The sequence below is a fragment of the Canis aureus genome, chromosome 5 (assembly GCF_053574225.1).
Source record: "Canis aureus isolate CA01 chromosome 5, VMU_Caureus_v.1.0, whole genome shotgun sequence".
In the NCBI taxonomy this organism is placed as follows: domain Eukaryota; kingdom Metazoa; phylum Chordata; class Mammalia; order Carnivora; family Canidae; genus Canis; species Canis aureus.
In genome coordinates, this window is record NC_135615.1 from 39,294,310 (window position 1) to 39,309,274 (window position 14,965).

The window sequence follows — 14,965 nt, forward strand, 5'->3', positions numbered from 1 at the left end:
ACAGACTGGTGACTTGGTGTGGGCTAGCCTGGGTGACTCGCGTTCAAAGCCCCTTCCTCCCACTCCCTTCTTCCTGCCTTCTATACAAAAAGCACATCCTGAGTGTGCCAAATAGCCATTCTCTCCTCTCAAACCAGAGGTTCCAGGAGAACAGCCAACGAACTGGCAGTCTTAGTAGGAGTAGGAGAAAGAGAAACAAAGCAAAATGAAAACCAACCCAAGTTTTGAGCTGGGCCCATTCAAACAGATCCTGAACTCCTCAAAGAAGTATCACGTCTTCCTGGAAAAACAAAACTCCAGAAGTTTCTGCTTAAAGCATACTGTACAGTCAGGAGTTCCAAATCACGCAGTTCTCTTCTGCTACCACCACCAATATTTTCCCTCCAACGTCAGTAAAATGGGCTGGATTCCAGGTTGGCCAGTTAAGAGAAATACAGCCAGTAGCTTATCAGCCCCCACAGGTAAGGGTGATGAACAGAGGGAGCGAAGTTCAGAAAGTTTTACTTCTTGGTTCTACGTATTGTGTAACATTGAAGCAACGTGTCTGCCTCCTCTGGCTCAACCTGTAGGAGCGTGTCTGTGAAGGCTAAGCCCCAGCCAAGTTGAGTCTTATCTTATTTTAATCGATGATTCTTGAACCTTACTCTGCAGATGCATCTTCAGGGAACAATTTTGAGCTTGCAGATACCCAGCCCACACTTCACAAGATGCAGAGGCAGTAGGTCTGATATGAGCACTAGATAATTTGTATTTTTTTTACTGATGCACCCATTAGTTCTGAAGCAGGTAGTCTACTATCTGGAAAAAAAAGAAAAAGAAAAGAAAAGCTTTTTAAAGAGGAGGAAATAATGCTTAGATGTGGTGCTACTTTAACAGGAACAGCTGCCCAAACATTTGGTTGGTGTGAAGTGATCCAATTCGGATCCTTGGAATGACCCCAACAGAAGCTAGCATTTGCTGAGTGAGCAGTGACTGAGGCTAACCACGTCATGCTTAGGTTCCTCTGCGGAGCCCTGTTACCACCGTTATTCTCACGTAGGAGGATGAAGTTGGAGCTCAGAGGGTTTCAGAACGTTGCCCAAAGCTTTCCCATGAATTAGTGTCCAAGGTGGGACCTCAGTCTGTAACCTGATCCTGAGTCAGTCTTTTCTATTATGCTCTAAATCAGAGCTTATCGAACTTCGGCAAAGGCAAACATCGGAATCCCATGGAAGGCCTGTTAGAACAGATTGCTGGGTCCCAGCCTCAGGGTTTCTGGTTTAAGTCTCGGGATGGGGCCTGAGAATTTGCATATCTTGTTTTCGTTTTCCTTTCTTTCTTTCTTTCTTTCTTTCTTTCTTTCTTTCTTTCTTTCTTTCTTTCTTTGGTTAGATTTTATTTATTTATTTGACAGAGAGAGCGCATGATTGGGGGGGTGGGAGAGGCAGAGGGCGAGGGAGATGAGAATTTCACGCCAACCCCATGCTGAGCAGGGAGCCCTACACGGGCTTCAATCTCATGACCCTGAGATCATGGCCTGAGGCAAAACCTAGAGTCAGATGCTTAACTGACTGAGCCCCCCAGGCGCCCCAAGTTTGCATTCCTAACAAGTTCTCAGCTTCTGCCATTGCTATTGGATTTTGAGAACCACGGTCCTAGAGGTAGCTCTATCTCTTTAGCTACTCACTGAGGACAATTTATAGAAGCTTGCTTTCTTTTTCCTTCAACCATCACGCCGCCGTTAAGTACGTGCCGAATGGCCAACAACGCTGCCGCTCGGTTCTTAAGTGTCTTCAGGTGTTACCTCGACAAGGGTTTGAAGTTATAACAAGTCATCCTCTCCCCTCAAGCAGACAGGACCATTCTCCTTTTGTGGTGGTTCTTTTACAAGGATTCTTCTGCTTTATCTTTTATTCCTTTGCATTAAAAATGCACCGTGCTTCTCTTCCAACGAAGCAAAGGTGAGCAGTATGCCGCTCTAATCAGTCCTGGCCAATCGGGTCCTAAGGAGATAATCCAGCCCCTCATTTCCTCCTTCCCTTTGCTTGGTCATGAAATTCCAACAGGGGTCTCCATAGGCCTTCCCTGTATGTGAATGGCCCTGTGCTTGCCTCCTGGGGCTTCTGGGGTTTGCTCACCTCAGGGGCACCCACCACCACTCGAGGCACTGGCGCAGACTTGTTTGCAAGGAGGGTATATTTCAGCTGCAGTTCCTTTTGTTCTTCCCAGGGAGTGGCACGTCTGGCCTGCTGATGTGTCGCCACGGGGAGCTGAAGGGACACCAGGCAGGGTCGAGCAGGTGCAATGACTGAAATCTGTAGCCAGCGCGATGGCTATTCTGTCAGTAGAGTTGATAAGCTCAGGGTCAGGAGTCTCCAGGGACTTTGTTCTCTGCTGGGGCTTTTGCATGTTGTATGGGTCTCTATGTCCAGCAATAGAGCCACATCTCTGGGGCCCCCTCTTTTGCAGAATTCAAACTGCAATTTGATTTGAGGATCTCATGACAGTAGTTCAACTGGCCTTCTTGCTGACTCTTCTCCAGCTCAAGAGGCCACTAACCTGGCCTCTTGGAGACTCTTCTACTGCTTTTTTGGGACTGGGTAACAGGTTGGTGGAGTGGAAGACCAGGGTGCAAACCCACAGAGTGAACCTGTCCAGTCTGAAGTCAGTGTTTCCGACTGTCAAAAGGAGACCTTTATATCTACTGTACTGATTTTTCTAATCTTTTTCTCTATGTAGAAACAACGTTCAGAATGGTAACAAAATCTGACTCGACTCAGCAAAGTTCAGAGGGCACCTGAGTGGGACCCAGCTGAGCATGCAGGCTATTAATTTGGACCTGAGTTCACACCTGTACTCAGCTACTTACCTTTGGAGGTTGCACAAAGTCCCTGATTTTTAGGTTTATTTCTTTCTTATGGAGTTGTTGTGAACATGAAATGATTATGGATTAAGCTGGTAGCACAAAAATACATAGTAAATATTCCATAAATGCTACTTCCATTGGTAACTATTTGGGGGATAAACACTAATATTTTGCATGTAATTTCAGGGCATTCACGGATTTCTCTGAAGATCATCTCTGGGTGCGTGGATACTTGAGGCCCCTGGGCCCCAACGATTCATGATATACAGTACATTCCGTGTATAATGCTCTTGATCCACCATTTGGTGGGTTGCTTTACAGTGTATTTTTTCTTCTATCCTCAGATAATGGGTTTGTGAACTTTCTGATGTCCTCCTATAACCAACTGAATGTAAAGCCCCAATGCTGCCTAGAAGCCTCTAAGTCTTGCAGATCTGTTCAAATTCAGCCTGAACTCCAGTGACATGGCCTATGCTGATGCTTGTCTTTTCCTATGACATCTTGCTCATTTTTCTCTTTGGTCTCTCTCTGGCCTCTGCTGACCCTTGCATCCTATCTATGTCTGTTGAGCTCTGTGACATCCAAGAGTAGAACTCAGTCCATTTACTGGTGTTCCCTTGAAATTTGCACTGAGCATTTTGGAACTTCGTTGAAGAGTCACACTGTGGAGTGCAAACTTTCACCTCCTTGGCCGCTCCATCCCGCTTCCCCTCTTACTCTCCAGCATATCAAAGAATCTCCTTCTTGGCTTTGTACACATGCAGTCTTAGGCCTGCCAGGGTGTCACTTTCTAACCCACTCATCTATTGAGAATGGTTTTTCCCCCAAAAAACAAATACAGCTCCCTTCCTGAGAAGTTTGGTGAGAAAATTTCTCCCTCTTTGTATGAATTAATGTCACTTGTGACCTGGATGTCTTATTCTATGTTCCCAGAGTTTGGGATAGTAGCCACTGCAGAGCAGCTGTTTACCTGTTGGATGAAAGGAAGGGAGAAAGGGAAGAAGGAGCAAGAGGAAGGAGGAAGGAACAAAAGAAATCCCCAAGCACACTCTGGATCCAGACAGTGATTCCATGAGCCAGTTTAGCGATCACGGTCAAAGATAACTGTTTTATTATTGCTTATTAGTACTCTTTGTTTCTCTTCCATTCCCACTTTCTTGGCAATTTTTGCCCAGGCTAATTTCTAGCCCTCATGATAGAGTCACATAGTTTTCTTCCCTTTTTCCCCCGTGAAGTAAGAGAAGTTCAGACAACTCGCTCCCTAATGCCGCTGGTAGGTAATAGTTGACTCAGGGGGTTCCTCAAGAAGCCAGAAGCATGTTGGCTTTAATTTCCCTTTCTGAGATTCTCTTCCCTCTATTAACGCTACCTTTCCTCAGCCAGTGCAAGAATTAATTTATATGTCTCCTTTCTCCAGCATCATCATTTGTCCCTCCAACAGCTTGTGGACTTTTTTCTTTCTTTTTTCTTTTTTGGAATAGATGTCTCCTCAGTTCTTGTAAATTGAGCAAGGGGAAATTTTTTTCTTTTCTTTTTTTTTTCTTTTTTTCTTTTTTTACCAGTTCCTCCTGGTGTGGCTTTTCTTTTTTCAGAATGAATTTATTGGGACCTGAAAGTGAGTCTGCTTTGATTCAGAGCCAGAAATGTGGGGAATCTTTATTGTTCTTGGAGACTTCTCCATAGGATTCTGGGAGAGATTAGGGTCGATTTTTATGGATTGAGTTACCATCTGTTGTATGGGGGGGGGTGTGGCCCAGATCACGCACGTGTTGTAAATTAAACAGAAAAAACGAGAAGGAGAAGACTGGAAGAAGCCATGGGCAACTCCCTGTTTTTTATAAGAAAGGAGCTTGGTTTCACCTCGACACAGCTACACTCTCTGCATCAGACCCAGGACATGGTACAAAAAAATCAAAGATGAATCTCTCGCTTGTAAAGTTAGACTAATGGATTCAGAGAGGTCAAAATGAATTGAGTGACCACACTGCTAAGCTGTTATTTAATCACGTGAATCAGATTTACATTTGCACAGTTTGTACGTTGTGTGAGTAGGGGGACAGAAAAGTTTCATTTCTGTTTATCAAGTCCTTAGCTGCATGCCTATCATGGGTTAGAAGTCAGAACCAATTCTGGAGTTTATTCAAACTGGTAGTTGGTCATTTGAATATCCATAGGGCTGAGGATAGCACAGCAGCTGACTACTTAAAGAAGCAAAGGGGAAAGCCTTGAAAAATATTTGAAAGAGAATCCTCAAAATCTTTGGAATATACCGTGGGAAGATGCCTGGCTTATATCAACCTCTATTTCAGATGTTAAATGTTAAATGCAAAGAAGACCAGGTCGTTGACCCCAAGGGCACCATAGTCTGAATGGATAGAGAAGTGAGTGAGTCATTAAAAATATATGATGAAATGATAAGAATTTTAGCAGTTGAGGAATTAAGGTAAGTTTTCTTAGCAGACTAGCATTAAAATTACACTTGTATTAATTTGGAAAACACTTATGATAAATGTTATATTGAAAAGCAGAATAATCATTGCATCTGTATATATGTATGTATACATGTGCATATATATATACACACAGATACACACACACACACATATATATATAAAATGTTTTTTTAAAAGTGTCACTATTTAAAATCCCTCAATATTTTCCCACTACCTTCAAGAAAAAACTGAACCCCCTTAGGCTGAAGCTCTTAAGATTCCCCATCACCTGGCCTTGCCACATACTTCTCCAAAACCATCTTCTTCTGGTCTTCCAGAGCCCTTCCCCCACCCACATCATACCCCAGACTCCTCCAGAACCCTGAGAAAAATCCTGCTTCTCCATTAACAGCATTTCAGAGTAGGTACATATGAAACAATGTGACACAGAAGAGTCGAATTATATTTGCATTTTCCCTAATCAATGAAATAATAAAGTCTTCAGGGCTTTTTTCATCACTTCACCCCACCCTTGTCTTCTTCATTTACACTACTCTGGATTGAAAACATGCTTAAACTGTAAAAATATGAGACAAATACAAAGTACTGTAGAGAAAATTTATCTTTTTTTTTTTTTCCTAGAGCTTTGTCTCTCCCCAGCTTACACACAGCTAGAATTAGAAATAGACATACTTGCTCTTCTTGACTGGCTTCGAGATCAAAGACAAATGGGCCAGCTCTGAAGATCTGGATGAAGTTGTCACACATTTTAAACCACACTGCATTATGCAAGCCTTTGCTCAGACAGGTGTGAATGTGGTGAGGGGAGCCATACCACAAACTGTAAAGAGAGCAGTAAGATGATCACTGATTGAGATGCGAAAATACAGATCTTGAGTTACAGATTCCACACCGGCTCTCCAGCCCCTCTGTTAGCTGTAACATGAATGTGTCACCAAGTAAAGCCACTCCTTTGTCTTTCATAATCACTTGAGCCCCCCCTAAACTGGGCTGTTTGGGCAGGATTGGCACTTGACACATCACACTGCTGAGCTTCTTGAAGCGAACACGGGAGAAACCATCATGCAACTGTCATTTTAACACTGGGAATTCAGTCAAAAACCGCAATGCCTGGTGATAAATCTAGAATGTGAGTCAGGGATGCTGATGCTCTCATCTCTCTACCACGAGCACCAAGCAGAGTATCCAATCTGAAAGAAATTCATCAGCCAGCAAGTCAGCCTCACAATTCCCTTTTCAGAAAATATTGAAGGGGGTTGGGGGTGGGGGTGGAGGTTTGGGAATGAGCCTCCTTTGATTCAGAATAGAAATGTTAATGTGGGGATCTTTATTTCTTCGGAAGCCCTCTTCCTGGAATTCTAGGAGAGATTAGGGAGGATCCTCAGGGATGGGTGTGGTGCCAATGGAAAGGGTTACCCAAGTGGCACTACACATGTGTGGTACAAGATAAGACAATTCACTTTCCTGGATTCCCCTCAGGGACTCAGGAGTCTACTACATAAATTTGGATGTTTATTCTAAGAGCTGCTTGGGGACATGTACAGTCACATTAGATGATCATCAAAAGGCCTTCTAAAAAGTGTGGTCCCATTTCTCTGCTGCCTCTCTGATCAATATATGCTGAACAGAGATTTAGAGAAACTTTATTTAAATTTATGCTAATCACCAGTCTTTCTGTGGAGCCTGTGATGAATCTCAACTGTGCCACAGAGCCCTCTGTGTGAGCCAGCCAGCTACCAGCAGTGTTGCCATACGCACTGAAGGGATTACTCTCATTTATTCATTCCTTGGCAGGGAAGCTGACCAATGAAAAATTCAAGAGTTAGAATAGCCTCAAAAAATTAAGTTTATGAATTTTCAAGTTCCCACTGACAGGAACTGGTTCGGGGTGGGGGGTTACAGGAAGGAAGGACAGGGTGGAGAAGCCACATGTCTTAGGGAACCCAGCAAATGTCTTAATAAATCGATAAGAATCTTGTTCACTTAGCATTTTCAATGTTAGAAAGCAAAAAGGACCAAAGCAGGGTCTAAGAACTGCATGTTCTTCCCTACTGAGAGAAGAGAGATTCCACAAACTGATGTACTCAGCCTTCACGACAGGTGCAGGGGAGCATTAAGATTGGGTTGGCCATTGGCTCAGAAGAGACTAGAAATGATTCAGCTGGTAAACATCAAAAGAGAATTGATTTCTCCTAAAGCGCCCTCTACAATATTATTTAATTTGTCTCTAAAAGGTTAGATCAACTTTGATAATATCCCACTGTCTTATGAATTCCTATTCATCCTTCAAAACCCTCCCTGGCCAGTATCACTGACCAAGAAAGGATGCACTAATTTCCCCCAGTTTAGGGCATCAATTTGTCTTTTCCACACACAAGTATTATCACTATTTTTAATAGTCATTTGTCAGGTTGTTGTGCCCAAGATTGCGAATCCGAGAAACCACCAAGGAGCCGACACCGATGTAAACACACGAGGGTTTATTTACAAGCTCGAGCTTGGGTCCAAGTATACCTGACACAGCGGAGCAGGGACTTGGACCCCGAGGTGGGTTTCAGCTTAGTTTTTATAGGCTGGTCTAGGGAATCTTCGGAAGGGCTGGAGGAATTTCTCAAGTTCTGTTTACATTTTGATATGGGGCTTTCAAGGGTGTTGAGCTCTGTTCTTATTCTAATAGGGGCTTCCTGCCCTTGGCTTGGGCTCTGTTCTTATTCTAATAAGGGCTTTCTAGGACGTTAAGCTGCAAGCTGTTTTCTTCCTGTAACTGAAGTAAGGTAAAGTTCAGCTCTTATTCACAGGGGCCTGGGATGGCTGCACTTGTGATAACACTGAACTCAAAGTGGAATGGCCTTAATTTTCTCGGCCTCCACAAGGGGTTCATCTGCAGGGCTGAACGGGAGCTCCCTGAGTGCAGACAGTGGCTTCATTTATCTCTGGGTCCCTGTTTCAATCTATGGTGTGGCACTGTACATGGCATATACCTACTTAATAAAGGAACACACCGATCATAACTACAGTATTTATCCTGCAACTTCTGCTGGCCATGCATAAACACTCTGGCTTTCTTTCTGGCTGCAGGTCATGGGCTAGTTAGTTACTCTAAAGTAATTAAATTATTTCATGGTTGAGATCACTGAAATTGAACAATGCTCTCAAGGCTGTAGGACTTGTTAAATGACCCAGACATTTTTGGTAAGTTTGTGACAAACTTATTTGGTATGAAACCTGACCCAGGCTGACATGAGGCTATTTATAGTTTTTAATTATCCCATTTACTATGAATATTCATATGTTATACTATAAAATATTAGTGCATTTATTGTGTACTGCCTCTTTCTAAAATAAGAAACATTCAAAATTGGCTATTACGTCTTGCTTCAAGGATTTCAGAAAAGGCACTAAGTCCTTGTACAGTATGATTTCATCAAGAGAACCCATATCATACAGTAAGTGTCCTTTTGCTGGTAGTGCTTGTTTCAGTAAAGCAGCATCAACTGTCATGTTAAGTTGGTGTTAGCCACTCAGCTTTTATTGTTTGTGTTATTTTGTTTTCATTTGTCAATGTATTGTGGGTGTAAATCTGTTAGAAGTCATATACATTTTACTGTTAATTTCTAATTTTATACTTATAATATTCAGGTACTACAGTAGTAAAAAAAATTAAGGAAATCAGTGAAAAAATTGTTTAGCTAAAATTAACTTTAAAAAACCCCCTTACATGTCCCTAAGGGGACAGTATAAGTGATTTTGTGAATGTATACATATATATGTATATATAGCACTAGTTGTATACATAAATACATAAGCTGTGCTGTTATAATGATGGGCATTATACACATTTAGATTAGTTTTCCTCTTCTTTTGACAACCCTACATATTCAGAGTCCCAGAAATAACTGATGTTTTCACTCCACCTTGTCCATTTTCTCCTTGTGCAGAGGCCATGCTAATCTCGTCTGTGTCGTTTCAATTTTAGTATGTGCTGTTGAAGGGAGCACACAACTTGTCCTTTTTCTGATTCCACCTCCATATCTTCAGGGACCACACATACACAGAAGTTTCAGAGGAACAAATGGAATCAGCCAGCTGATATGGAATGATGAACGTAGAGACGTAGTCAGAACACTTGAATATTTACTCTCAGAAGGATGGAAATTTAACAATAGCATTTGTGACATTCAAGATGGCAGTTACATGCAGGGCCCAAATAGATAAAATATATAGATGAGGTAGGTGGGCTATAAGAAAGAAAACTGTGCAGGATGACAGGGGATGGCAAATTGAAACTTTCCAGTATCAGAGTGAAAACAGGCAGTGATGGGGCTATGGTAGGGAAGCAGCCAGTTGTGAGAATTTGAACTTGAACACCAGCTAATTGTCAATATAATTTGGGATTGTAGGTGCAATTTTTTATATTTTTTATCTTTTAAGGGGGGTGGTGGGGAGAAAACCAGAATTCTCCTGACTTTCTATATTGGCAACTAATTCAATGAAAAAAAAATAGTGTGGATCAAATAAAATACATCTGTGGGCCAGATTTGGTCTTCAGACCATCACTTTGCATCCTGTGACTTAGAATCTGATGGCATTATTAGCATCCTGAACAAACTTGTCACACATGGTCCCCTATTCCTAACCCTGGATAAAAGGAGATGGAAACTTTTCTTGTGGTAAATCATATTATTTTCATCTGAGGTGATAGCTTTGGCTGTGGCCCAAGGGTTCATTCTGGAAAAGAGACATCTCTTTCTGCCCTTTTTGTGGCTAATGGTATTTGAAACTAAACTGGATTGGAGACACTGAAATAGATACTCAAGTTCCAATCTCACAGCCTTATAGACTCTTCCTTTCAAAGTGGATCCTAAATTGAAATTCATCCTTTTTCCATTCCCTTAATGCAGACTTCTCAGAGTTGATACAAGGTGCTGAACAACCAATGTTGAATGTCTCACTGGGTCAATAGAACCCGTGAAATCAGTCTGTTCAGTTAACAAATGACAAACAGTTAATGATGCAATGTTTTCTGAGAGCAAAGTTGTTTGACAATATATTTGCAAAGTTGGTAAAGAAGATGCTTTTCACATTTCAACCCTCACTTGTGTTATAATCATTTCTTCATGCACCATTATGTGCTGAGTTCCTCTGATGAACTGGATGCTATTTTAGTTTCTGGGGGATCTTGCAGAGTTAAAATAGACAAGGTCCCTAAATTCCTGTAAGTACAAGTCAAATGTACAAGAATACATTTGATGCCACTCCTAATAGGAATGAGAAAAATGACACAAAACCAAATATAAAACCACAGACTGCCCTATCGTCAAAGGATAGAGGAAAAAATGCGTCCTGGAGAGGTAAGGGGAAAAAAATGCCAAGAAGGAAAAAAGACAATGAAGAAAGTATAATAGTGAAGATAGTGACATTAAACCACATACAGAAGCAGGGGAGCACAGGCAACTCTGGATCAGGTAGGCAGAGGCATCTGACACTCGGTTTATGTACCTTCTTCTTAGCTGGGTATTTCATAATTAGAAAGTGATAAACAGAAATGGTTACTTTTATGAAGTTGAGCTTGGGCTTCACGTGGCTGCACTAGAAGTGCATTTCCTAGGCAGAGCTCAAAGAAAATTCCTATTGGAGTGAATAAGCTCTAAAAACGTCCAAGTAATAACCACGGTTTAATTTTGAGACGCAAAAAGTCTTGAAAATAAGACAGCCCCAATAAAATAAAGATTAAAGATGATGTCTGCTCATCAAAATGTCTCCAGTAAAGAAACTCAACAAGTCTGGTTTCTAATGTGGTTTGAGTAACTGTTGATCTGCCTTACTTTATCTTTTATATTATGCTTTCTCTGAATAAAACCCTTGGGGAAAAAAAATCAGTAGGTTGGCTGAGATCACCAAAGCAACAGCATCTTATAAGTCAAGTTTCCCATCAGCCAGTTCTCCCAAGGTAGATTATAGAATTTATATCAGTATACTTCCATTAAATACCTCTTAGGTATTTATGGAGGCAAAGCTTGAAAGTGCCATAGTTAAGGAGCTAGGAAACTTTATTTTTTTTTAAGAATTGACCAACATTTCCTCCAGCCTTAATATACAGACATAGACTTGACCATGGCTTTTCTTGTTCCCCTATAACTATGTCAGCTAACGAGCAGAAATACAGGTTTAAAAGCACCCCAACTTTATCAAATAAAAGAATTTTTATTTTTATGTTTATACCTCTAATTAAATGAACAGAAACTAATTGAAAGAATTATCCAGATAATCTTAAAAGATTCACAAACCAGCTTCAATTTATAAATAATTGAGAATAGAGTGCTTCATTTGAATTGTTGGGATAATTCAGGTAGTACATCTTTCTTCATCTTGATGTGTGTAGACTTACTTTATAGAGCCTAGAAAAACTGTTTGGGATTCAGGAGAAAGGATAACCCCTGAACACTAAAAGATGGATTCCAAGTGGTCATTCATTCATGCATTGAAGTATTTACTGTACACTTAATATGCTCTATTTACGAAAGAAGATGCAAAGATGAATAAATGGGGATGGTCCTACCCTCATGAAACTCACAATCCACCGCAGGGGTGGGGGTGATAGACAACTAACCAGACATCACACATGTGATGCAAGTTTTGAAGGAGAAGTTCAGGGTATAAGGGAAGGGATCCATTCCTGGAGTCTGGGGTATCTGCTGAGATCTAGAGGGTATGTGGGAAGTTGTTTTGAAGGAGAAGGAAAGAAGGAAGGGTGCAAATGAAGCCACTCAGGACACTAGCCCTGGTCCCATCTGATGACAGTTGTGTGAGAGAATCAAAACAAGAATAACAGCAAAATCATAGAGCCACCACCCAGTCAGCCATCAGAATCACATGTAATAATATGTGTCATTGTGTTGAGCCACGAAATTTGGGGCATTCATTATGCAGTAATAAAGAAACAAAACACAATGGCTTTCATCTTATAAGTAAAGGTGACCATTGTTGATAGTGGATCCAGATGTTGTAGGAGCCCAGCTGAGCCTGAACCAGGGAGCTCAATGCATCAGTACATGTACCTCCCAGACATCATCTATCTCATGGAAAGAAAGGCAATTGCAGAGAAAAATGTTTACAAGCAGATGCCTGGAATATCGGTAGAATCAGTGGTGAAGTTAAGGTCATTGGGCCTTTCTTCCACAGGCAGACCTCACAGCACATGTCTGAGTCCTCCACAGGTGGTTTTCTCCACATCTGGGTAGAGCTCAGCACAAGGTTGGCCAGCATCAGAGGCTCCAGGGGAATGTGGTCATGCTTGGCAATGCCCTGAAGGTTCCACAGCTTTAGTTGCTCCTTGGGTCACTCTATGAAAAAGGGAACAACTTCACGAAGAGTTGAGGCATCAGGTTGAAGGCAGCCCAAATAGTAGGTAGGTAGGCTGGAGGAAAAGACCAAGAATGCACTTCCCTGTGAGCATGTCCTCCCCCAAGGCAGCTGTGGGAGGGAGACAGGAAACGGTCAGAAAGCTGTGCTGCCAAGTCCAGAAGAATTTGCATCTCCACAGTCCTGGGCTCTCCTTCATTCCCAGAACAGCTGTTTGTCTTTCCTGTCTTTTTCTTCCAGCCTTGTTCTTCATCATTCTTCCTTCTAGGAAAAGTCACTTAACCACTGTAAACAACATTTTCTTTATCTTTAAAAGGGGGCCAATGATAATATCTACAGTAAGAATTAAGGAAGAAGGTGCACATAAAACACTTAGAGTACTTGCCATATAAGTAAAGATTCAATAGTTGTTAAATATATTATTATTCTACTTGGAAAACTCTCCTAGTGGATTTGAAGGTAATCAGCTAAAAGCTGGCTATAGGTGTCCTTCTAGAAGATAATGATCATTGGTTAGGCACGGATTAAAATGATGAAGAAGTGTAGTGGTGGGTGTATCTATCAGTCATTATTCTGTGCTTGTGTAAACCTCTTTAGAGGATGACCCTGAGAAAGCCAGCAGGAGAGACATAGAACATTACATAGTCAACAAATACTTTATGAATACCTAATAAGTGGAAGGCACTGGGAAATGAGGATGAACAAAACAAGCATCATCTCCCTCTTGGCACTTATAAGGAAAGAGAAAAGCAAGTATTAACAAAAAATAATGACCCAAATAATGATTAGTGGCAGCAATTATCAGTTGTTACATACTCCACAATGCCCACTGCCTACTTACCCCTTTGGGCAGCATTTTGTATCTTCCCAGCAGACCACTGGTCCAAGAATCAGATTTCAATTTTCTTAAAGCAACAATAACAACAAAAAATACCTCAGATCCAGGCCACTTACTATCAATATCGAGCAGGCATTTCGTTTCTGAGTCCCAGCTTCCTTATTAGTAAAATGGGGGATATTACAATCATTCCAGTCTCCAAGGATTGTCAGAAGGAGGGCTCATTAACTGAGAGCATATGCAGAAGCACCTCAATGCCTGCCTGGACAGTGGTGCCCAGGAAATGTTAAGTTTCCTTTTTTCTTCCATTTCAGGAACCCATTAAATTTTACAGGGGGCCCACTGTGAGTATCAAACTTGAAGCGGTAAATGAACAAGCATGATCCACGTATGTGATGTCTGTGTTCTTAACTGGGAGAATTGGGTGCAATAACAGTTTTTGTTTTGTTTTGTTTTGTTTTGGCAGGGGTGTTTGGCAGTGTTATTGAAAATCCCTCTCTTATATTGTTTTGTTATTGTGCTTTAAGCCAGCCATTAATGAGAAACAAACCAAAACCAAAAGCATTTCATTTAAGCAGCAGGCTAAAATGTGTCTTATCATCCAATAAAAGACTGTCCCCCAGGGAGGAGGAGCATATGAGGTGTATGTGGGTGTCTGTGTGACTGGTGGGGAGGTGGGCAGTGGGGAAGTGGTACATGCATGTGGCAGTTTGACCTAACTGAAGGGTCACCTGACCTCTTTGTAAAACAGAAACTCAGTAATCGTCAAATTATGAAATTGGCAATTTGGGATTTTTTTTTCATAACAAGAGATTTAGTGAGTCAGCATCTTACTGGGAAATGATTTGTTTACCTACCTAATTGTGCCACGTTTCTAGTTGAGTTTCAGAACAAATTGGCAATGTGGTCTATAATGGCAAGATACTGATGAATCATAGAATATTAAAATTGGAAGTCTCTCAAATTATTTCTTTCAGCTTTTGTTAATATTGGTTTTCTTACTTGGTATACATACTCACACACAATATTCTACTGTATCTTATTACACTTAAAAGAAAATTATTTTAATCATTTGGACTCTAGGGCTCTAAAACTTTTGGTATCTTAAATGTCCCTCTGTTAGCAAGAAAAAAGAAGTATTTTATTTGCCTTTGACGATTTCATACCTTCCTTTTTTAATTGATTTGGCAACAGCATCCCCTCAAAACATATGTTTTTGTTTTTTTTTTTGTTTTTTGTTTTTTTTTATCAATGAGTGTACTTGATAGTTACTGCGAAGTAGCTATTTTAGGGAAGTCTACAGATAACTCCGTGCTTCAATAGGGGATTATACTAATTTCTAGCAGGCTAGTATTCAAGATAGTTGGCAGAAAAAAGGAAGAACTGATAACACATGGCATTTTCTTTTCTTGTGAAAACACTTTAAGATGATTTTAATAATTGGGCTCATTAATATAATATCAAAAT

The 14,965-nt window shown here is 41.0% G+C and overlaps 1 non-coding gene across 1 annotated transcript; it reads right to left on the reverse strand.

Moving 5' to 3' along the window:
• Positions 1 to 9,189: 9,189 nt before the first annotated feature.
• On the reverse strand, positions 9,190 to 9,294 carry LOC144314995 (U6 spliceosomal RNA). The gene has a single exon (XR_013380818.1). It is a non-coding gene; the product is annotated as a U6 spliceosomal RNA (small nuclear RNA).
• Positions 9,295 to 14,965: the final 5,671 nt, after the last annotated feature.